This window comes from Hyla sarda, chromosome 11 (assembly GCF_029499605.1).
Source record: "Hyla sarda isolate aHylSar1 chromosome 11, aHylSar1.hap1, whole genome shotgun sequence".
NCBI lineage: Eukaryota > Metazoa > Chordata > Amphibia > Anura > Hylidae > Hyla > Hyla sarda.
Window position 1 is genome coordinate 17,793,585 of NC_079199.1, and position 23,989 is coordinate 17,817,573.

Genomic DNA, 23,989 nt, shown 5'->3' on the forward strand with positions numbered 1-23,989 from the left:
GTTTCACAACCCGCCAGATTTACTATGGAATTCACAGAAAATCCTGTGGATAAATGGATGGAAATATCGACCTAGAAAAAGCTGGTCAGAAAATGTTCCCGACTTTTCCCAATAGTAAATAGAGAGGAATTCTGCAAGTCTGAAACAACTTTTCCTACTAGTAAAAACCCGAAACTCTTAGTAAATGAGGCCCATTGTTTTTACCTATTGTTGAAGAGTGGGCATCCAACAATAAAGCAACACCATAAATAAACAACAACTACAAATCCCACAATTCCATCTTCCTCCCTCCCACACATCAGCCACCCTACCCATTGAAACATAAATGAGCTGCATCCATTCAAATCAGTGTGGTTTTCAATCAGGGTGCCTACAGCTGTTGCAGATTGATCTCTCTCCCACCAAGCGATCCCTCCACCCATTGAAGCAGACAGGCTCCCTGTCATCAGCTGACTAGTGATGTCAGGTCTCGGCCGCACTGCAAGCTGGGAAAAATCTGAGACAACAGTCATTTTGTATGCTGGTAAAAATAAATATTGGAGTGAAAAATCACAGAATTGTGAGAAAACCGTCACACACAGGTACAGACACTATAATTATGAACTACAATAACTTTACAGCCCCTGTAACATAGTCAAATAAAAACAATTCCTGGAATACCCCTTTAAAGTTATGAATGCCGGATATATGTAATGTGTTCTTCTAGACAATAGAAGCTGCAGATGGAAAATGTATAAATGTCATATCCTATTTTTGATTTTCCAAGTTAAAAACAGAACATCATTTCGGATATTGAGATCATCAGTATTGTGGAGAATCAATAGGCAATAACCGGCAGACTTTGCCCATTTCCGTGATTTGCAGTCTGGAGTTTCCACTTTATTCTTTAGTATCAGAACCTAATTTTCTCCGACTTTTGTGGTTAGGAGGACGGCAGTGATGGATCAACCCTAGGACCATTTTGTACTCTAAAAGGCAGAACACAACAACAGCGAGATAAGTGCTAGCGTTTTTGTTAGAGCTTCTATATTTTCATTCAATTGTTCAAAACACTTACATTTTCCGGTTGATGAAAAAAAAAAAAAGAAAGCTCAAGTGAAAGGTTGAGGCTGAAAATGCAAGTCTATCTGTGGGCACCATGTTATAGAGCTGGAGGAGCTGAGCGGATTCATATAAAGTTTCATGGGAACAGATTTGGTATAACTATTAATTGAATTATTTTAACCTCTGCACATTCTGAGCTTAGGAGTCCAGTAGGCGGTCCTACTTGACCACAGTAGGACCACCCACTGGACACCTAAGCCCAGAATGAGCATGGGTTTAAATAATGACATAAATAGTTATTTTTTTCCATAAATAACATGTTGTCCACAAATTGGACAGAATGTATAGCACGACAAGTTCCCTGTAAGCTTTTTAAAAAAAAAAAAAAAGGGGTATTCCGGTGGAAAAAATTTTTTGTTTAAATGAACTGGTGCCAGAAAGTTATCTGGAGTAACAGATTTGTAAATTACTTCTATTAAAAAATCTTTACCCTTTCAGTACTTATTAGCAGCTGTATGCTACGGTATAATTTCTTTTTTTTGTCTTGTTCACAGTGCTCTCTGCTGACACCTCTGTCCATGCCAGGAACTGTCCAGAGCAGCATATGTTTGCAATGGGGATTTTCTCCTGCTCTGGACAGTTCCTGATACGGGCATCAGGTGTCAGCAGAGAGCACTGTAGACAAGACAAAAAAGAAATTCAAAAAGAAAAGAATTTCCTCTGTAGCATACAGCTGCTAAAAAGTCCTGGAAGGGTAAAAATTTTGTAATAGAAGTAATTTACAAATCTGTTTAACTTTCTGGCACCAGTTGATTAAAAAAATGTTTTCCACCGGAGTACCCCTTTAACTGTATTTTCTAATACACCAAAGACAACATCAGTGGTGGTCATTGAGTCTGGACCCAGACAAAGGCTTTAAATAACTCAAGACCTGCCCTTCATTTTTGATCACACAGATCATACAATGAGTGGGTGTATGGTGTAATGTAAAGGTAGGCCATTAATATTATCATTATTATTATTTATTTAATTATTTTTATATATTTATTTTATTTATATAGCACCCGTGGTTTCAGGGCACTTTTTGGCCCATCACCCAAGTGACTGAAAAGATGGATCCTACTGGTACTGTAACGGGGAACTGTGGCAGTGGTCCTTTGTGAAAATCTGGTTATCCAATATGCACAGAATGGCATCTACAGGGTCCTCGGTCAATGACCTCTATTGACTATATGGTATAAATACAGTACATAAATTTGTTGGAACCTATACATGTAACTCTGTGACTATGGTAGTGGTCCTAGTGAATGTAAATATGGGACATGTGAACCTACTCTACTAACAGGTTTAAGCTGATGATAGTTGTTACGCCGAGCGCTCCGGGTCCCCGCTCCTCCCCGGAGCGCTCGCTTCTCTCTCGCTACCGCAGCGCTCCGGGCAGCTCCACTGACCCGGTGCGCTGCGATACCGTCTCCAGCCGGGATGCGATTCGCGATGCGGGTAGCGCCCGCTCGCGATTCGCATCCCGGCTCCCGTACCTGACTCGCTCTCCGTCTGTCCTGTCCCGGCGCGCGCGGCCCCGCTCCCTAGGGCGCGCGCGCGCCGGGTCTCTGCGATTTAAAGGGCCACTGCGCCGCTGATTGGCGCAGTGGTTCCAATTAGTGTGTTCACCTGTGCACTCCCTATTTATACCTCACTTCCCCTTCACTCCCTCGCCGGATCTTGTTGCCATTGTGCCAGTGAAAGCGTTTCCTTGTGTGTTCCTAGCCTGTGTTCCAGACCTCCTGCCGTTGCCCCTGACTACGATCCTTGCTGCCTGCCCCGACCTTCTGCTACGTCCGACCTTGCTTCTGTCTACTCCCTTGTACCGCGCCTATCTTCAGCAGTCAGAGAGGTTGAGCCGTTGCTAGTGGATACGACCTGGTCACTACCGCCGCAGCAAGACCATCCCGCTTTGCGGCGGGCTCTGGTGAAAACCAGTAGTGACTTAGAACCGATCCACTAGCACGGTCCACGCCAATCCCTCTCTGGCACAGAGGATCCACTACCTGCCAGCCGGCATCGTGACAGTAGATCCGGCCATGGATCCCGCTGAAGTTCCTCTGCCAGTTGTCGCCGACCTCACCACGGTGGTCGCCCAGCAGTCACAACAGATAGCGCAACAAGGCCAACAGCTGTCTCAACTGACCGTGATGCTACAGCAGCTACTACCACAGCTTCAGCAATCATCTCCTCCGCCAGCTCCTGCACCTCCTCCGCAGCGAGTGGCCGCTTCTGGTCTACGACTATCCTTGCCGGATAAATTTGATGGGGACTCTAAATTCTGCCGTGGCTTTCTTTCCCAAGGTTCCCTGCACTTGGAGATGATGTCGGACCAGTTCCCTACTGAAAGGTCTAAGGTGGCTTTCGTAGTCAGCCTTCTGTCTGGAAAAGCTCTGTCATGGGCCACACCGCTCTGGGACCGCAATGACCCCGTCACTGCCTCTATACACTCCTTCTTCTCGGAAATTCGAAGTGTCTTTGAGGAACCTGCCCGAGCCTCTTCTGCTGAGACTGCCCTGTTGAACCTGGTCCAGGGTAATTCTTCCGTTGGTGAGTACGCCGTACAATTCCGTACTCTTGCTTCAGAATTATCCTGGAATAATGAGGCCCTCTGCGCGACCTTTAAAAAAGGCCTATCCAGCAACATTAAAGATGTTCTGGCCGCACGAGAAATCCCTGCTAACCTACATGAACTCATCCATCTTGCCACTCGCATTGACATGCGTTTTTCCGAAAGGCGTCAGGAGCTCCGCCAGGATATGGACTTTGTTCGCACAAGGCGTTTTTTCTCCCCGGCTCCTCTCTCCTCTGGTCCCCTGCAATCCGTTCCTGTGCCTCCCGCCGTGGAGGCTATGCAGGTCGACCGGTCTCGCCTGACACCTCAAGAGAGGACACGACGCCGCATGGAGAATCTCTGCCTGTACTGTGCCAGTACCGAACACTTCCTGAAGGATTGTCCTATCCGTCCTCCCCGCCTGGAAAGACGTACGCTGACTCCGCACAAAGGTGAGACAGTCCTTGATGTCTACTCTGCTTCTCCACGTCTTACTGTGCCTGTGCGGATATCTGCCTCTGCCTTCTCCTTCTCTACTATGGCCTTCTTGGATTCCGGATCTGCAGGAAATTTTATTTTGGCCTCTCTCGTCAACAGGTTCAACATCCCAGTGACCAGTCTCGCCAGACCCCTCTACATCAATTGTGTAAACAATGAAAGATTGGACTGTACCATACGTTTCCGCACGGAGCCCCTTCTAATGTGCATCGGACCTCATCACGAGAAGATTGAATTTTTGGTCCTCCCCAATTGCACTTCCGAAATCCTCCTTGGACTACCCTGGCTTCAACTCCATTCCCCAACCCTGGATTGGTCCACTGGGGAGATCAAGAGTTGGGGGCCCTCTTGTTTCAAGGACTGCCTAAAACCGGTTCCCAGTACCCCTTGCCGTGACTCTGTGGTTCCCCCTGTAACCGGTCTCCCTAAGGCCTATATGGACTTTGCGGATGTTTTTTGCAAAAAACAAGCTGAGACTCTACCTCCTCACAGGCCTTATGATTGTCCTATTGACCTCCTCCCGGGCACTACTCCACCCCGGGGCAGAATCTATCCTCTGTCCGCCCCAGAGACTCTTGCTATGTCGGAGTACATCCAGGAAAATTTAAAAAAAGGCTTTATCCGTAAATCCTCCTCTCCTGCCGGAGCCGGATTTTTCTTTGTGTCCAAAAAAGATGGCTCTCTACGTCCTTGCATTGACTACCGCGGTCTTAATAAAATCACGGTAAAGAACCGCTACCCCCTACCCCTCATCTCTGAACTCTTTGATCGCCTCCAAGGTGCCCACATCTTTAGCAAACTGGACTTAAGAGGTGCTTATAATCTCATCCGCATCAGAGAGGGGGATGAATGGAAAACGGCATTTAACACTAGAGATGGACACTTTGAGTATCTGGTCATGCCCTTTGGCCTGTGCAACGCCCCTGCCGTCTTCCAAGACTTTGTTAATGAAATTTTTCGTGATCTCTTATACTCCTGTGTTGTTGTATATCTGGACGATATCCTGATTTTTTCTGCCAATCTAGAAGAACACCGCCAGCATGTCCGTATGGTTCTTCAGAGACTTCGTGACAATCAACTTTATGCCAAGATAGAGAAATGTCTGTTTGAATGCCAATCTCTTCCTTTCCTAGGATACTTGGTCTCTGGCCAGGGACTACAAATGGATCCAGACAAACTCTCTGCCGTCTTAGATTGGCCACGCCCCTCCGGACTCCGTGCTATCCAACGTTTTTTGGGGTTCGCCAATTATTACAGGCAATTTATTCCACATTTTTCTACCGTTGTGGCCCCTATCGTGGCTTTAACCAAAAAAAAATGCCAATCCCAAGTCTTGGCCTCCTCAAGCGGAAGACGCCTTTAAATGGCTCAAGTCTGCCTTTTCTTCGGCTCCCGTGCTCTCCAGACCTGACCCATCTAAACCCTTCCTATTGGAGGTTGATGCCTCCTCTGTAGGAGCTGGAGCGGTCCTTCTACAAAAAAATTCTTCCGGGCATGCTGTTACTTGTGGTTTTTTTTCTAGGACCTTCTCTCCGGCGGAGAGGAACTACTCCATCGGGGATCGAGAGCTTCTAGCCATTAAATTAGCACTTGAGGAATGGAGGCATCTGCTGGAGGGATCAAGATTTCCAGTTATTATTTACACCGATCACAAGAACCTCTCCTATCTCCAGTCTGCCCAACGGCTGAATCCTCGCCAGGCCAGGTGGTCTCTGTTCTTTGCCCGATTTAATTTTGAAATTCACTTTCGGCCTGCCGATAAGAACATTAGGGCCGATGCTCTCTCTCGTTCCTCGGATGCCTCGGAAGTTGAACTCTCTCCGCAACACATCATTCCTCCTGACTGCCTGATTTCCACTTCTCCAGCCTCCATCAGGCAAACTCCTCCAGGAAAGACCTTCGTCTCTCCACGCCAACGCCTCGGAATCCTCAAATGGGGTCACTCCTCCCATCTCGCAGGTCATGCAGGCATCAAGAAATCTGTGCAACTCATCTCTCGCTTCTATTGGTGGCCGACTCTGGAGACGGATGTCGTGGACTTTGTGCGAGCCTGCACTGTCTGTGCCCGGGATAAGACTCCTCGCCAGAAGCCCGCTGGTTTTCTTCATCCTCTGCCTGTCCCTGAACAGCCTTGGTCTCTGATTGGTATGGATTTTATTACAGACCTACCCCCATCCCGTGGCAACACTGTTGTTTGGGTGGTCGTTGATCGATTCTCCAAGATGGCACATTTCATCCCTCTTCCTGGTCTTCCTTCAGCGCCTCAGTTGGCTAAACAATTTTTTGTACACATTTTTCGTCTTCACGGGTTGCCCACACAGATAGTCTCGGATAGAGGCGTCCAATTCGTGTCAAAATTCTGGAGGGCTCTCCGTAAACAACTCAAGATTAAATTAAACTTTTCTTCTGCATATCATCCTCAATCCAATGGACAAGTAGAAAGAATTAACCAGGTCTTGGGTGATTATTTACGACATTTTGTTTCCTCCCGCCAGGATGATTGGGCAGATCTTCTACCATGGGCCGAATTCTCGTATAACTTTAGAGTATCTGAATCTTCCTCCAAATCCCCATTTTTCGTGGTGTACGGCCGTCACCCTCTTCCCCCCCTCCCTACTCCCTTGCCCTCTGGTTTGCCCGCTGTAGATGAAGTGACTCGTGATCTTTCCACCATATGGAAAGAGACCCAAGATTCTCTTTTACAGGCTTCATCTCGCATGAAAAAGTTTGCCGATAAGAAAAGAAGAGCTCCCCCCATTTTTGCTCCCGGAGACAAGGTATGGCTCTCCGCTAAATATGTCCGCTTTCGTGTCCCCAGTTACAAACTGGGTCCACGCTATCTTGGTCCTTTCAAAGTCTTGTGCCAAATTAATCCCGTCTCTTACAAACTTCTTCTTCCTCCTTCTCTCCGTATTCCTAATGCCTTTCATGTCTCTCTTCTTAAACCACTCATCATCAACCGTTTCTCTCCCAAATTAGTTTCTCCCACTCCTGTCTCCGGTTCTTCTGACGTCTTCTCAGTGAAAGAGATACTGGCCTCCAAGACGGTCAGAGGAAAAAGGTTCTTTTTGGTGGATTGGGAGGGCTGTGGACCTGAAGAGAGATCCTGGGAACCTGAGGACAACATCCTAGACAAAAGTCTGCTCCTCAGGTTCTCAGGCTCTAAGAAGAGGGGGAGACCCAAGGGGGGGGGTACTGTTACGCCGAGCGCTCCGGGTCCCCGCTCCTCCCCGGAGCGCTCGCTTCTCTCTCGCTACCGCAGCGCTCCGGGCAGCTCCACTGACCCGGTGCGCTGCGATACCGTCTCCAGCCGGGATGCGATTCGCGATGCGGGTAGCGCCCGCTCGCGATGCGCATCCCGGCTCCCGTACCTGACTCGCTCTCCGTCTGTCCTGTCCCGGCGCGCGCGGCCCCGCTCCCTAGGGCGCGCGCGCGCCGGGTCTCTGCGATTTAAAGGGCCACTGCGCCGCTGATTGGCGCAGTGGTTCCAATTAGTGTGTTCACCTGTGCACTCCCTATTTATACCTCACTTCCCCTTCACTCCCTCGCCGGATCTTGTTGCCATTGTGCCAGTGAAAGCGTTTCCTTGTGTGTTCCTAGCCTGTGTTCCAGACCTCCTGCCGTTGCCCCTGACTACGATCCTTGCTGCCTGCCCCGACCTTCTGCTACGTCCGACCTTGCTTCTGTCTACTCCCTTGTACCGCGCCTATCTTCAGCAGTCAGAGAGGTTGAGCCGTTGCTAGTGGATACGACCTGGTCACTACCGCCGCAGCAAGACCATCCCGCTTTGCGGCGGGCTCTGGTGAAAACCAGTAGTGACTTAGAACCGATCCACTAGCACGGTCCACGCCAATCCCTCTCTGGCACAGAGGATCCACTACCTGCCAGCCGGCATCGTGACAATAGTGTTGGTGTTGGTAGAGTTGGGCTTTGTAAAAGAGAATCCTCTGGTGATATTAATATCGGATATTAATATTTGTGTTTTTTATGTGTTATGATAGAGACTTTTGGTTAATAAAATGGGTCGGTTTCCCGATAAGTGGTTGTTGCTGTGGTTTGTAGTGGAGCTAGAAGATACCAATGGATAAAGTAACCAATAAAACATGGTATATTGTTTGCCTTGTAAAGGATGCTGCAAGCCCCTGTGAAAGATGTTTGGAGCTTCCAAGGGCTCAAACTGCAGAGATAAGCAAAGGGCACTGCGTTGGGTCAAGACTATTAGAGACCTGCAGTCAAAGAAGGAGCTGGGGGAACAAGAGCCGGTGAAAAAGATCTCTACATGTTGACCAAATGTACAGAAACTATATGATATGATAGCCTGAACAACATAAGGGAACTGCAGTCACCAGCGCTGCGGAATCTGTAGGCGCTATATAAATAAATAAAATAAAAATAAAAGAAATAAAATAATATTAAGTATTACTTAGGAATTGTGCCTCCAAGTAAGAACTACACCAGTACATAATTGTAACTGCCAAGCCAGTTGCCTCTCCCTGGGTAAAGGGGTTCTCTGGTGCTCCAGCATTCTGAACATTTTGTTCAGAACGCTCAGAGCTAGAGGCCCTGATCGTGATGTCACAGCCACGCTCCCTCATGATGTCACACCACACCCCCTCCATTCATTTCTATGGGAGGGGGTGTGTTGGCCGACACGCGTCCTCCCATAGATATGAAGAGAGGGGGCGTGATTGGATAGGGATTAAGATGTCTAGCAGCAGAGTACCCCTTTAAATTTTAGGAACATTCTCATCCAAATTGTGAATTCTTTCGTTGCCATTACATTTATGAAATGGACTTAGAGGTAGCATTCCAGGTTTTAGCTACTGGTTCCCCCTACCTGAGCAAGATGAAGTAGCCACAAATGTGAGGAAGAGGATACAGCCAAGAGACCTACTCTGCGCTGTTCACTGCTGTCACTAAATGGGCTTAAAGTAGTGGGGAGGGGGGCAGGAAATGTTGATAACAATGAGATACGATTTAGACACTGTTTCTCCCCGATTTGGTGAACCATCTGTGAGTTTAAAGGGGTATTCCAGGCAAAAACATTTGCGGGTGCTGCATCTCCAGTTTGGGAAACCTCCGGGTTTCCGGGACTGGGGACGTGACGTCACGCCATGCCCCCTCCATTCATGTCTATGGGAGGGGGCGTTACGGCCATCACGCCCCCTCCCATAGACATGAATGGAGGGGGCATGGCGTGACGTCACGTTCCCCAGTCCCAGAAACTCGGAGGTTTCCCAAACTGGAGATGCAGCACCTGCATAGAATGCGTGTGCTGCAGGGAGATCGCGGGGGGTCTCAGTAGCGCCCCCCCCCCCTCCCCCCCGCGATCAGACATCTTATCCCCTATGCTTTTTGCCCGGAATACCCCTTTAACAACTAGTTTGCCCAAACTTGGAAGAACCAGCTAGATCCCACCATTGGGTGGACCTCCTCACCTTGCCAAATGTTCACGTGTTATCCTGACTCATTTTATGAATACATACAATAATGTACAGTAATGTAGTGGTAAGCTATGACATCAAATTGAAATATTTAGTCATCTACAGGAAACTACTGTTTAGGTCTAAAAAAATAACATTGTAATGAAGGGTCCCACATGGTTCTTAGTGGTATTCCATTGTAAGATGTAGTTTTCATCTTTACCTAACAATGGTTCATCCGGAATGCTGAATGTCCTTATGGAAGGAGCTGACGTCCTCTTAATGATCCATGTCCAATAAGCTAATCTCAGGAGGTTCTTTAACATCTGCTTAAAAACAGAATGATGGATACGTATAGATATATCATCAGTTATACACCTAACAGCAGGCAGGAGTTAGCAGAACAAATACAATTAGTTTTATGGACCTTAAATAGTCGACGTTTCCAACCTGTCAGTCAAAATAGAAGGAGCTCTCGATCATATCATCGTTTCCCGATGGCTCATTATACTCCGCCACATGATCACACCTCTCTGTTTTTATTTTGCGGAGCGGCACATTACATTAGAATCTACACCACATTACTCCCTAAGAATACATTTCTGCGCTATTACTTTCACATCAAACACCCATCTACTTTTTTTTTTTTTAAGGAACCGGGGCGAGAGAGAAGGGGGGTGTTGAGTTTTAGGTGTTCGAACGAGAACATCTCCATCAGCCAACCTAATGGATTTCTGAGCATCGTAACTTCTCCGGTGATCACATAAGCATCAAGGAATAAAGATACAAGACAGTAGGTCCATCTGTATGCTCTATTAACCTATCAGACGGATGACAAATGTGCCATATACTGAATATTTCCTGAGAAAAATAAAAAAAGCTATTACGATGAGGCAACATTTGTTCTTGCACTATATCGATCTGCACTGGTTGTTTTTGATGCATCTGATCTAGAAATGTTTGATCATATGGTATCCATTCAAGCTTGGGTTGTAGAAGGAAAGTTTTACAAGTTTTATTGGATGAACATGTAACTTTATTTTTTATTTATTAATTTTCTTTTTTTGTTCCTTTCCGAAAGATCTTTAACAAGACTGTATTTTCAGTGCGGTCCTAAACATACTGGCTTCTTTGAGAGGACCACACGGTAAAGATTATTTTTAGATCCTTTACTATTGAAGCAATGAGTCCTACATTTTTAACACCTTCGCTCTGCTGCTAGACATCTTATCCCCTATCCTTTGTCTGATCGCAGGGGTCCCGCTGCTCGGGGCCCCTGCGATCTCCCGCAGCACCCGGCTTTCTAAACAAACGGGTTTGTGATGTCATGGCCACGCCCCCTCCATTCCTGTCTATGGGGGGGGATGTGTTGGCCAACACGTCCGCTCCAATAGACATGAATGGAGAGGGCATGGCATGACGTCACAAGGGGGGCGTGACCATGATGTCATGATCACGGCCTCCGGCTCCGAGTGTTCTGAACAAAATGTTCAGAATGCTGTAGCACCTGAGTACCCCTTTAAGGACTTTTTTTTTCACATAACTCAATTTTCCACCTACAGACCCATATAAGGGCTTGTGTTTTGTGCCACCAATTGCACTTTGTAAGGATTCCTTATATTTTAGCACAAAATCTATGATGAAACAAAAAAAAACAACTTAATGTAATTTCTGAAGGTCCATACGATTAAAACGATTCCAAATTTATATAGGTTTTGTTTCCTTTTACTACTTTATAACTTTTTGTGTGAAAATGAGTATGCTTAAAATTGTCCTTCTCTGACCCCTTTAACTATTTTTCCGTATACGGGCTGTATAAGGGCTCTTTCTTGCAATATGCTGTGTATATTTTATCGTTTCGATTTTTGATTGCTTAATTTTTGTCTGGTATATGAAGTGACCAAAAATACGCAATTCTGGACAATTTTTTTTTATTATATGCCATTGAACACGTGGTTTAATTAACATTATATTTTAATAGCTTGGACATTTTCACATTTGGCAATACCACATATGTTTATGTTTATTTTTCTATACATTATTTTCTTTACAAAATGGGAAAAAGGGGGATTCAAAATTTTATCAGGCAAGGGGGTTATTGACATTTATGAACATTTATTTATTTATTTATTTTTTAGTCCCCAGAGGAGACTATTACATGGAATCTTTAGATTACAAACACTGAACAATGCTGTGCCATAGAACAGCATTGATCTGTGTTATCGGCGCTCCATTACTACTGTCTGCCATGTCTTCCTGCAGTAAGGGAGCACCGATTGGACAGGCTGGAGTCAGGTAAGAGGCCTCCACCCGTCCTGTCAACTGATCAGGACCCCACAATTTTGTTGCCTGATTGCGGCATCTAAAATGGGAAAAAACTCAGCATGGCAAGTTCAATAGGCTGATTGGGACCACTGCAAAAAAATTGTGGGGTCCCAATCAGTTTAAAGGACAGGTGGAGGTGTCTTATCTGAATCTAGCATATCAAATCGGCGCTACCTTACTGCAGGAAGACATGGCAGACAGTAATAGTGGAGCGCAGATAACACAAATCAGCCCATTGAACTTGCCATGATGAGTTATTCAGATTATTCAAAAGACTTTCGGAGCTGAGTTTATGTTGGTAAAAAAATCAGCATTGTTCACTTATCACTTACCCTCACAGAGATCTTCTTCTCACACCTGTTATCTCTGAATTGGTTGCTGAAACTTTGTACATAGGCCCTGATTGGCTGGGAAAGCTATCTAAAAGGCATTATTGGATTCCCTGAGGTCCGCAGAAATTATTCGGGGGCGAGTGCAGAGTTTTATTTGGTTGGTGTTTTGGGGAATAATCAAATCACCCAAGTGACTTGGTCTTCCACTAGCCTAGATTTGGCTTTATGCTACTTCTGTCTTTTCCCAAAACTAAAACCACCTTTGAAAGGAATGAGGTTTCAGGCTGTCGATGAGATTTAGAAAAATTTAACAAGGCCGCTGATGGAGATTCCAACAAAGGATTATCAGTATTTAAAACATTAAAAGAGATGCTAGGAGAACTGTGTCAGATCCCTGAGGTTTCATTGTCATATTTACAATGTGTTTTGTAAAAAAAATAAAAAAATAAATGTCATGGCTGGATACTTTTCTGATAGACCTTGTATGCTGTGGAATTCTATAGAGTTGGTTGCGTTGCCTATTTATTCCCACTGTATACCATGTTGTTTTCATAATAGAACAGTGTTTCCAAACCAGTGTTCAGCGATTGCGAAACTACAACTCCCAGCATGTCGTTTTGCAAAATTTTTTTTAGAGTCCTGAATAGGGAAGAGGGAATTGCTTCGCCTTGTTTGAGCCTAATGAATACAATAAAATTATCGGTCTCAAATTTGCCCAAAGCAAATTGAATGGCCGGTGAATTGCAAAGCAATTTCCAACTCAGTGACACAAGATTAAACAAACGTCTTATCTCTGGACAGACTAGAAGGAAGGAGTAAATTGTCTTGGCCAATTAGGGCATCACTTATTTGCATAGAGTTTTGTAATTCACCGACTATTAAAGTGTTCCTGTCGTTTGTAAAAACATTTTATATAATGTAGATAATACCATTATATGTATATTTATAATATACATTGGTTAAAATATTTGTATATTTTTTGGGAGGAAAGATACTGTCCCTGCAGCTATTGCATGTGTGTCTCTGTGAGGAGTACAAATATAGGAAGTGAGGGCAGGACAAGCAGGGCTCTGTGCAGACTCCTGGCTTGTCAATCATCCTGCTTTGTTAGTCGGTCCTCTATACACAGAACCCTGCCTGTCCTCAGTGTACAGAGCCCTGCTTGTCCTCAATGTACAGAGCCCTGCTTGTCCTCAATGTACAGAGCCCTGCCTGTCCTCTGTGCACAGAACCCTGCCTGTCATCGGTGCACAAGCTCTGCTTGTCCTCAGTGTACAGAGCCCTGCTTGTCCTCAGTGTGCAGAGCCCTGCTTGTCCTCAGTGTACAGAGCCCTGTTTGTCCTCAGTGTACAGAGCCCTGCTTGTCCTCAGTGTACAGAGCCCGGCTTGTCCTCAGTGTACAGAGCCCTGCTTGTCCTCAGTGTGCAGAGCCCTGCTTGTCCTCAGTGTACAGAGCCCTGTTTGTCCTCAGTGTACAGAGCCCTGCTTGTCCTCAGTGTACAGGGCCCTGCTTGTTCTCAGTGTACAGAGCCCTGCTTGTCCTCAGTGTACAGAGCCCTGCTTGTCCTCAGTGTACAGAGCCCTGCTTGTCCTCTCCCTGCTTGCATTTATCAAAGCATTTACACAGATTTTCTGTGTACATTTGCCGCAACTTTTTGATGTATGCCGGCCTGCACAATTTCTCTCAGAACAGATGTTTTACACAGGTTCTTACTTTTACTTTGCAATGATCAGTAATTTATGACATGCAACTTTTCGGGGGGGGGGGGGGGGGGGCACCTACGCCAGGTCTGGGCTGGTGTAGGTCCCCCCCCCAGAAAACTGGCACAAAAAGCCGAACAAGAGTTGTGTGGGTGGCAAAAGTTGCACAAAAGTCGGAGAGAAGGGAGTCATACAAAGTGGTGTTCTGAAGTGAACAAAAATGTGTACTAGCCCCATATTTAGCACAAGCCCTGCACCATTTAATAAATTTGGTGCATGTTCACTACAACTGCACCATCCAAACCTGTGTATAAAATCAGTGCATCTACACTTACTATGATAAATATCCATCACTGTGCGCAAAAAAGAAACAAAACCTTATGTGTGCAGCTTTTCACAACAAAAAGTGCACCACAAAAAAAAATGGCACACTTAACTTGCAGTGAAACAAATTCTTCATTGACAGAACAGATGCAGAACACTCACTGCAGTGCTGTTTTTACCACGTGTTGTGTTTTTGTGGTCTAACTCCTATCTTTGTTGTTCATTTATTACTGTCCCTCAAAGAAATCTTCTTCTTACACCTGCTATCTCTAAAATGGCTGCTGAAGCCTTGTACATAGGCCTTGATAGTAGCTCTAACATCAACCCTATACTGCATCCTGATTGGGAGGAAGAGCTGTTTCAAAGGCATTATAGGATTTTAGCAAAGTTCTGGCCAAACTCAGGTTAGGTTCGCTCATCTCTAGTCTTGTATTTTGTATATTCTATCTTCTTTAATAATTGTCTTAATTTTTCAAAATGTCATGGCTGGATACTTTCTTGATATACCTTGTATACAGCTAAATGCCATAGAGCTTCCATCATTACCTATTTACTCGCTTTGTATACTATGTCCCTTTTAATACAGAGCAGTGTTTCCCTTTTGCTGTCCAGGCATGCTTGATGTTGTAGTTTTGCAACAGCTGGAGGCACACTAGTTGGGAAACAATCCATACTCTACTGCTTCCTGCATACTATACTGCCTTGGTTGGAAGAGCTGTTTGCAAGGCATTATGGCCTACATTGAGGTCATGTGATCTTTTCTCCTTCCCCTTTCTGCCATGTGACTGACACATTTTTTTGCAAGTTAGACCAAAACATTGCCAAAGGTTCAACTGGCTCCAGAAAGTTAAACAGATTTGTAAATTACTTCTATTAAAAAATCTTAATCCTTTCAATAATTATCAGCTGCTGAAGTTGAGTTGTTCTTTTCTGTCTGGCAACAGTGCCCTCTGCTGACATCTCTGCTTATCTTGGGAACTGCACAGAGTAGAAGAGGTTTGTTATGGGGATTTGCTTCTAAACTGGGTGGTTCCCAAGACACGTGTCATCAGAGAGCACTTAGACAGAAAAGAACAACTCAACTTCAGAAGCTCACAAGTACTGAAAGGATGAAGATTTTTTAATAGAAGTCATTTACAAATCTGTTTAACTTTCTGGAGCCAATTGAGATATATATATATATATATATATATATATATATGTCACGATTCGGCTACAGGTAGTGGATCCTCTGTGTCAGCGAGGGATTGGCGTGGACCGTGCTGGTGGACCGGTTCTAAGAGGCTACTGGTATTCACCAGAGCCCGCCGCAAAGCGGGATGGTCTTACTGCGGCAGTAGCAACCAGGTCGTATCCACTAGCAACGGCTCAACCTCGCTGACTGCTGAGAAGGCGTGGGACAGAAGGACTAGGCAGAGGCAAGGTCAGACGTAGCAGAAGGTCGGGGCAGGCGGCAAGGTTCGTAATCAAGATGGATAGCAGGAGTTCAGGTAACACAGGCTTTGGACAACACTAAACGCTTTCACTGGCACAAGGCAACAAGATCCGGCAAGGGAGTGCAGGGGCAGTGAGCAGATATAGCCAGGGAGCAGGTGGAAGCCAATTAAGCTAATTGGGCCAGGCACCAATCATTGGTGCACTGGCCCTTTAAGTCTCAGAGAGCCGGCGCGCGCGCGCCCTAGAGAGCGGAGCCGCGCGCGCCAGCACATGACAGCAGGGGACCGGGACGGGTAAGTGACTTGGGATGCGATTCGCGAGCGGGTGCGTCCCGCTGTGCAAATCGCATCCCCGACGGCCATGTCAGTGCAGCGCTCCCGGTCAGCGGGACCGACCGGGGCGCTGCAGGGAGAGAGACGCCGTGAGCGCTCCGGGGAGGAGCAGGGACCCGGAGCGCTCGGCGTAACAATATATATATATATATATATATATATATATATATATATATATATAAAAAATTTTCCTGGATAACCCCTTTAACTTTTGCAAGGAATATTTAACAATTGAATTTGGATAATAGGATTCCTAGACATAGAGAGTTAAAAGCATATTACTAATATCTGCATAATTTACATTTTTGTCGGGAAAAAGAAAACCCTCAGTGGGTTCGATTGTAATAATTCAGGCCAGAAGTCAGTCAGCACCTGCGACAATCCAAACCTTGATGTGGTTATATACAGTACGATGCAAAAGAAAATGAGAAGCTGCCACAGAAGCGGAACAATGAATGGGCGAGATCCAGGGGTACCCCATTGTACGGCAATCTGCCGGTGTGACGTCTCCAGTGAAAACTCAACCTTCATTCGCAGCAGCGTGGGGCTCATTTAAAGTAGACAAAGGAAAAAGGAAATGAAATGTAAATGCAGAAATGAACTGTGAAGTAATAATTATAATTGCTGGAAAGTTGTCAGATGCCCCACTGCAGTGCGAGCGTGCGCCTCTGCATCAAAGGAGCCTTTTTTTGTAACTGATGTAAAAAAAACTCTGCACAATCTGTTAACAGGGAGCGACGGCATTAATTGGCACCGAACCGAGAGAGTCTAGATATAGTACAATAGGTCTTAACATGTACCAGTAAAATACAGGAGGGCCACCGGCATTGAGCATATGTTAAATATTGAGAGCAGAGGGATAGCTTGGTTCACTCGGGCTCCAGTGCAAAATCGGCAATAGGGACCAACACCATAGGGTCATTGTGGCAAAGGAGCCCTGTGTCCCCTTAGGCACCAAGGCCAAGGTCCAAGAGATAGTCAATATGTTGTGTTGCTCAAAAATAGAGATATAACCATGGCCACGCATTCACAAATTGTACTGTGATCGAATTGCTTCACAGCATAATTTTTAAAATTAACAGGTTGTTTACAGGTTGTTAGTGTGCAAGTCCACATCAAGGCCACCTGATGAGAGTGGGTCCCTAAACTAACACTGGCGTAGCACTGGGTGTTGACCACAGCTGCGGCCAAAAAGAGCCCACAGGGGGAATGACCCAGTGGGCAGGTAGCTCCACTGCTTCCCGACCAAGCCTCCGGCTCTGGGCCACGCCACCCCACAAACAAAGCACCACAGCAACAATAACCGATGCAAAGCATCACACTAGTGCGAACATCCACCATGTGCTCCCTGCCAAGGGCTGAGAGAATGGCCAGCACTCCACTCATTCAACTTAAGCATTTTTAACCAGCAGGAAACTACATAAGGGATTGTCTCCTAACATTCCCTTAGCTCTCTGGAAGAATCACCAAAAATTCTCAAAAAATATGTTTCACATAAAAACTTGATTTGAACAATAGATAATTTGCTGATGCTGACACATTTAAGCATAGATTGTTTTCCCTTCACTAGAATTCCTTGTTCTGTGTATCCTGTCATCCTGACCTGTGTACCTGACCTCTTCTTGTGACCTTACTACTCTTTTCTAGCTGATTTTGGACTACACCAGTAACTAGGTTTGACCCTTTGCCTGTCTTGATTATTCCTTGGTTTGTGGTCTTTCACTTTGCTGCCCTCTTTGCTTGCCCTTGGTTAACCCCCTTGTTTGCTGTGTTTTGTACCGTATTTGCCCATGAGTTGCTTACTGGACTGACCGACTATTCCTGATGCCTTTACAAAGTATAGGCATCAGTTATGTGTCATTTTATCTTGACCTGTGTACCTGACCCCTCTGTTTGTGACCTAACTACTCATTGCTTGCAGATTTTGTACTACACCACTATCTCAGTTTAACCCTTTGCCAGTCTTAATTTCACCTTGGTTTGTACTATGCTGCCCTATAGGTTTCAGACATCTGGCATGTCTTTGGTTAACTCCTTGTATGCTGTTCTTTGTATTGCCTTTGCCCATGAGTTGCTGTCTGAACTGATGATTCTTGATGCCTTTGTAACATTGGGGCCGTCACCTAGTTGGGGCCACGGTTTACCAAGTAGGTAGGCACAGTGGTTGGGACAAGATCCAGGTCTACACCACTCTCTGCTTACACCAGTGTTTCTCAACCAGTGTGCTGCCAGCTATTGAAAAACTACAACTCCCAGGATGCCCGGACAGCCGTTGGCTGTTCAGGCATGCTTGGATCTGAAGTTTTGCAACAGCTGGAGGCACAAAAGTTGGGAAAACACTGGCTTGCAAACTTAGTACTGCCTTAGGATGGAGCTGTATAAACCTATAGGTCATAAGCTCCCTTGATTTCTACAGGCAATCAGAATCTTAGATTATTATTTATTATTATTATTTATTCCGAAAGGGTTCGGAGCTCCGTCATAGAGAGAAAGAGAAAAAGAAAAAAAAAACTTTAACTATTACAAAGATATAGTATCCCATTAATACTTGCAAACATTTGGACCTATTTACATACATTTGTTGGAAATGCGACAACTATTAACCCAGCATTGATTTAACATATATTACATTGTCTATAAACCGCGAGAACATCGCCGAATCTAATGAACACATTCTGGGTTTTAGGTGGACTTGGGATTTAAGAGATAATTTAAGGAAATTGAAATGCATATGTCCCATTGGAATTCTCCCGGATTCTCGCTGATGAGGCCCCCGAACAGCAGGAGACATTAAAAAATCACATTTGCATATATGAGACTAAGACTATGAGCAAACACAAGGTGACAACAGTGCACGAGGGTGGTTAATTATTATGTCCATTATCTTGTCATTAGTTGATCATTTACATACCTTCTATATATGTTAGGAGGCTCCTGGAGAATGCTACATGATGCAGCTGGGTATAACACAGGCATTACCGCCTCTAACATAAGCCTCCATGTCAGTCATCAGTATTCATCGCTGTGATACAAATCTGTTTTATATATGTGCTGCTAAATGTTTTTTTTTTTTTTTTTACAGATTCCCTCTACCTTGATTTCCATTTAAAGTGAATCTATGCACTGAATATAAAACGACAGTAACCTTGGTCATGTTCTGGGTGGTGGCCTCTCCATATATTACAGTGTTTTCCAACTAAGGTGCCTCCAGCTGTTGCAAAACTACAACTCCCGGTATGCCTGGACAGCCTTTGGCTTTCCGGGAATGCTGGGAGTTTCTGTTTTGCTACAGCTAGAGATATCCCTAGTGGGAACACTGATATGTTGTGTGGGTGACCATTCATTTTGTTGGCCTCAACATGGGAAACTTCCTGAAACTCCTGCAACTCTTTCCAGACTCTTTCCTCCTCTCTGCATGCCCAGCCTATCAAGAGGTGAGAGCACTCCCCCAACCATGCATTTAGGGACCAAGCTTTGTGAGCTGGGACACAGTCATACTGAAACGTATGTGGAAAGATACCATGATGGACGTATGCATAAAATCCACCAAGCACTAACTCTGACCGTAGGTCACTGAAGAGGTTAATGTTTGCTGGGGAACCCTGGCTCAAATTGTTATTCTACTCTGACTACCCATTAATTCCTTGTTCTGTGTATCCTGTTATCCTGACCTCTGCTTGTAACCTAACTACTTTTGGCCTGCTGGTTTTGTACTACACCACTATTTAGGCGTGACCTTTTGCCTGTCTTGATTTTCACTTGGTTTGTGGTTTTGTACTATGCTGCTCTCTAGGTTTCTGACTTCTGGATTGTCTTAGGTTAACCCCTTGTTTGCTTTTTATTGTTCCATATCTGCCTATGAGTTGCTAACTGGACTTACTGACTGTTGCAACATAGGGACCATTGCCCAGATATGTATCCTGTTTTCCTGACTTGTGTACCTGACATGAAACTTACTAATGATGTGATGACCACCCAGCAAAAACTCCGACCGTAGATCACTGAAGAAATTAGTGTATGCAGAGGAACCCTGGCTCAGCTTGTTATTCTACTCTGACTAAAATAAAATAAAAACTCCTTCTTGGGGCCAAAGACTTAAAAGGGTACCCCGGTGGACAAACATTTTTTTAAATCAACTGGTGCCAAAAAGTTAAACATATTTGTAATTCCTTCAATTTAAAAACCTTTTTTTTTAAATCTTAATCCTTCCAGTACTTATCAGCTTCTGTATACATATATATATATATATATATATATATATATATATATATATATATATATATTTATATATAACCAAAGAATAAGTTGGCCAGCACTAGTGATTCCAAACTATTATATGGACCTGGCTTACAGGTGCAGGCTGCTGGGCTAAATATACAGCAACATGAGAATACAGCAGCACACTGCTGGCACAAAGATATAGATAAAAATGAGTATATAAATGAAACATGAGTATATAGATAAAACATGAAAAGCTATACAGCTGTAGTGCAAAAAATGTGAAATTATGAAATGTTTCAGATCCTGCAATGCCTGCTGAGCTGTTCACACAGAGGCATATTCATAGTGTAGGGTCCATCCCAAAATGAGGTCACCTTACTGTGGTGGGACGGTCCAAGCTATTTGGCCGCCAAATTTGCAAGCTATGTACCTCACTGTTTCATAATTTCACATTTGTTGCACTACAGCTGTATAGCTTTTCATGTTTTATCTATATACTCATGTTTCATTTATATACTCATTTTTATCTATATCTTTGTGCCAGCAGTGTGCTGCTGTATTCTCTTGTTGCTGTATATATATATATATATATATATATATATATATATATATATATACGGCTTGATAAAGGCTGCATGGGCAGCTGAAATCTCACCCTTTGTACACACCATGGAATAAAGCTACACAATTTTTTCCACTTTGAATGGGAGTGTTGTGGTGATTCTTCACTTTATCCTTACAACGTGGACTGGACCCGGACATTGACTTGCTTGTAGCAGGTTCTATATTAAACAGGATTCCACCTAGGAAAAATACTTGGGCCTGGGTGGAGGTGTGCCTAGCTGGAGAAAATCTATGAGATGTTCACACTTTGCTAGCCTGAGCCAAATTCAGAATACACTGACTGGTCTGCCCAGCAGGAGAAAAGCTGGAAGACATGTTTCCCCGGCAAGAGCCAAATCTGACATTTTTTGGGTTCACTCTTCTTCTGGAAGAAAAGGCTGGACTATGGCATCTTTCCACAGCCATTGGCTTATGGAGTATCACATGGCCAAAGCATCATTCATCTTATACAACAGTAATGCAATTTTAAATTCTTACACTTTTGTATCTCAGTATATGCTATTTAAGGGGTTATCCAACATAAGGTGACTTTAGTACCTACCTGCCGAACAGTAATGGACATGCTTAGGAAGGATCTGTGCTTGTCTTGGGGCTAAATGGCTATGTTGGTAGTCTACCATAACACTGCTGCTTTCTTTTTGTGAACTGGCTATTTCCAGTTGGAGTTCCCTCCCTACAAGTCCCAGGATCCCTTCTTTGTAAGTGTAAGGTCATTTTTCTCCCTCCAACACATCAGCCACCCCATCCACTGCAGCACAGCTAGGCTCCTTTACATGCATGCTGTGCTTGAAACTACAATTCTATGCAGCCCTGTGGAGAATGATCTCTCTCCCACCCAGCAGTGGCTCCACCAATTGAAGCACTTCCATGCTCCCTTTCAACACCTGACTAGTGATGTAATGTCTCAGGCCACACTGCAATCTGGAAGAATCCCAAGAGAACACTTATTTTGTAGGCTGCTAAAAATGAACATCCGGGGCCAAGATCACATAAGAATTGTGAGACCAGCCATCAAATACAGGTACACACATTATATTATGAACTACACTAACTTTACAGGCCCTGTAGCATAGTCAAAAAAAATTGTACAATGCGCAAAAACTGTTTTGCAAGTCAACTCACTGTACCCCAAATATATTTATGTGGTTTGCCATACAACAACTTCTTCTGGTAGGGCACTGTGGCACTTTACATGTAACAGCGAGGGCACAAGGCTTGCCCTAATTCTTCATTATTTTACTGATTTGTTCCATCATTATACTTCTTCAGTTCCTGTACATTTTTCTTGCCTCATATGAGCCCGGTTCCTGTTACACGAAGGGAATGCGTTCTTGATATGTGTCTCGGCTTAGATAGGTCATGTCTAATTAAAGCCATATGGATGTCTCAGAACATCATTTTATCACAAAGTCCAGGAATACTGTAAAGTGACAATTCAGCCGCCTTCTGGGGAAACAGCTCAGGAAATTAATTCTAAACTTGCTGCTTTTTATTTCCACACAACAAATAAATTTAAAACTGAAAGCCTGGCGACGGGCACATTTCCTGAGACAGCAAAATTTTATTTTCTGCCTGAGCTGAACTGTCTGATCTGTTTACGTATGTTATGTGCAAGAGAGACAGAATTTAATATGTCTTATCGCGTATGACTGCAGGTACAGTGCACAAATGTGGGGCGCGGGGGTCTGCATTGCAGCACAGCCCATATCTTGGACAATGGAACAGGGGGCAAATACTAAACGTAATAACATTATGACCAGAAACTAATTTCTACAATCACAGAATGTAAGAATAAAAAATGATTCTAACCTTTGCTACAGTAAACTTGCCCCCTAGAGGGCCAGCCTAACACCTTATCGCTGCAGGGATATATATTTTTTTTCTTTCCTTTTAAGAGTCATATTTTTTTTTCTGTTGACTAAAGCATATAAATACTTGTTTTTAAATATTTCACTCCAAAAAACAAAAAAAAAGTTATATCTTTTTTTTTTCCGTCACTAGTTTTTTGCCCCCTAGTGGGGCAGCCTAACTCGTTATCGCTGCAGGGATATATATATATTTATTTATTTTTTCCTTCCTTGCCTCCTAAGAGGCGTAGTCTTGTTTTTTTCTGTTCACTAAAGCATTTAAAGGGGTACTTCCGTGAAAAAGCTTTTTTTTTTTTTTTTTTTTTTTTAAATCAACTGGTGCCAGAAAGTTAAACAGATTTGTAAATCACTTCTATTAAAAAATCTTAATCCTTCCAGTACTTTTTAGGGGCTGTATACTACAGAGGAAATGCTTATCTTTATAGCTTTCTCTGATGACATGACCACAGTGCTCTCTGCTGACATCCCTGTCCATTTTAAGAACTGTCCAGAGCAGGAGAAAATAGCAAACATAGGCTGCTCTGGACAGTTCCTAAAATGGACAGCAGAGGTCAGCAGAGAGCACTGTGGTCATGACATCCGAGAAATCTAAAAAGATAAGCATTTCCTTTGTGGCATATAGACCCTAAAAAGTACTGGAAGGATTAAAGGAGTACTCCAAAGGATAGGGGATAAGATGCCTGATCGCGGGGGGGGGGGTCCCGCTGCTGGGGACTCCCGTGATCTTGCAGGCCGTACCCTGTTAAAATCAGTCCCCGGAGCGTGTTCGCTCCGGGTCTGATTACTGTTGATCACTGGGCCGGAGACGTCACGCCCCCGTGTGACGTCATGCTCCGCCCCCTCAATGCAAGCCTATGGGAGGGGGCGTGACAATGCTCCGGCGTCGTGATCAACAGTAATCAGACCCGGAGCAAACACGCTTCGATGACTGATTTTAACGGGGTGCGGCGTGCAAGATCACGGGGTCCCCAGAGGCGGGACCCCTGTGATCAGGCATCTTATCCCCTATCCTTTGGATAGGGGTGCCGGAGTACCCCTTTAAGATAAATAGAAGTAATTTACAAATCTTCAATGCAGTAAAGAATAGAATAACATCGGCACTCACCGGTCTTCTCTTAAAAAAGGCTTCTTTATTGATACATACTCACAACATGAAATGCAGTAAGGGAGAGGGACCCGTGCAGGGGGGGTACGTAGTAGGCGACAGATTCTGTTTCACTCGTTATACGAGCTTCATCCGGCCATATCTACCTGGATTTCTGTG

General features: G+C 44.5%; 1 long non-coding RNA gene across 1 annotated transcript in view; it reads right to left on the reverse strand.

The window, feature by feature from the left end:
• Positions 1-835: 835 nt before the first annotated feature.
• Positions 836-23,989, reverse strand: part of LOC130295309 (uncharacterized) — a 30,101-nt gene continuing 6,947 nt past the window's right edge. Inside the window, exons 2-3 of the long non-coding RNA XR_008848766.1 lie at positions 9,785-9,887; positions 836-968 (exon numbers count right to left, since the gene is read on the reverse strand). This is a non-coding gene — a long non-coding RNA (uncharacterized LOC130295309). The remainder of the gene's footprint in view (positions 969-9,784; positions 9,888-23,989) is intronic.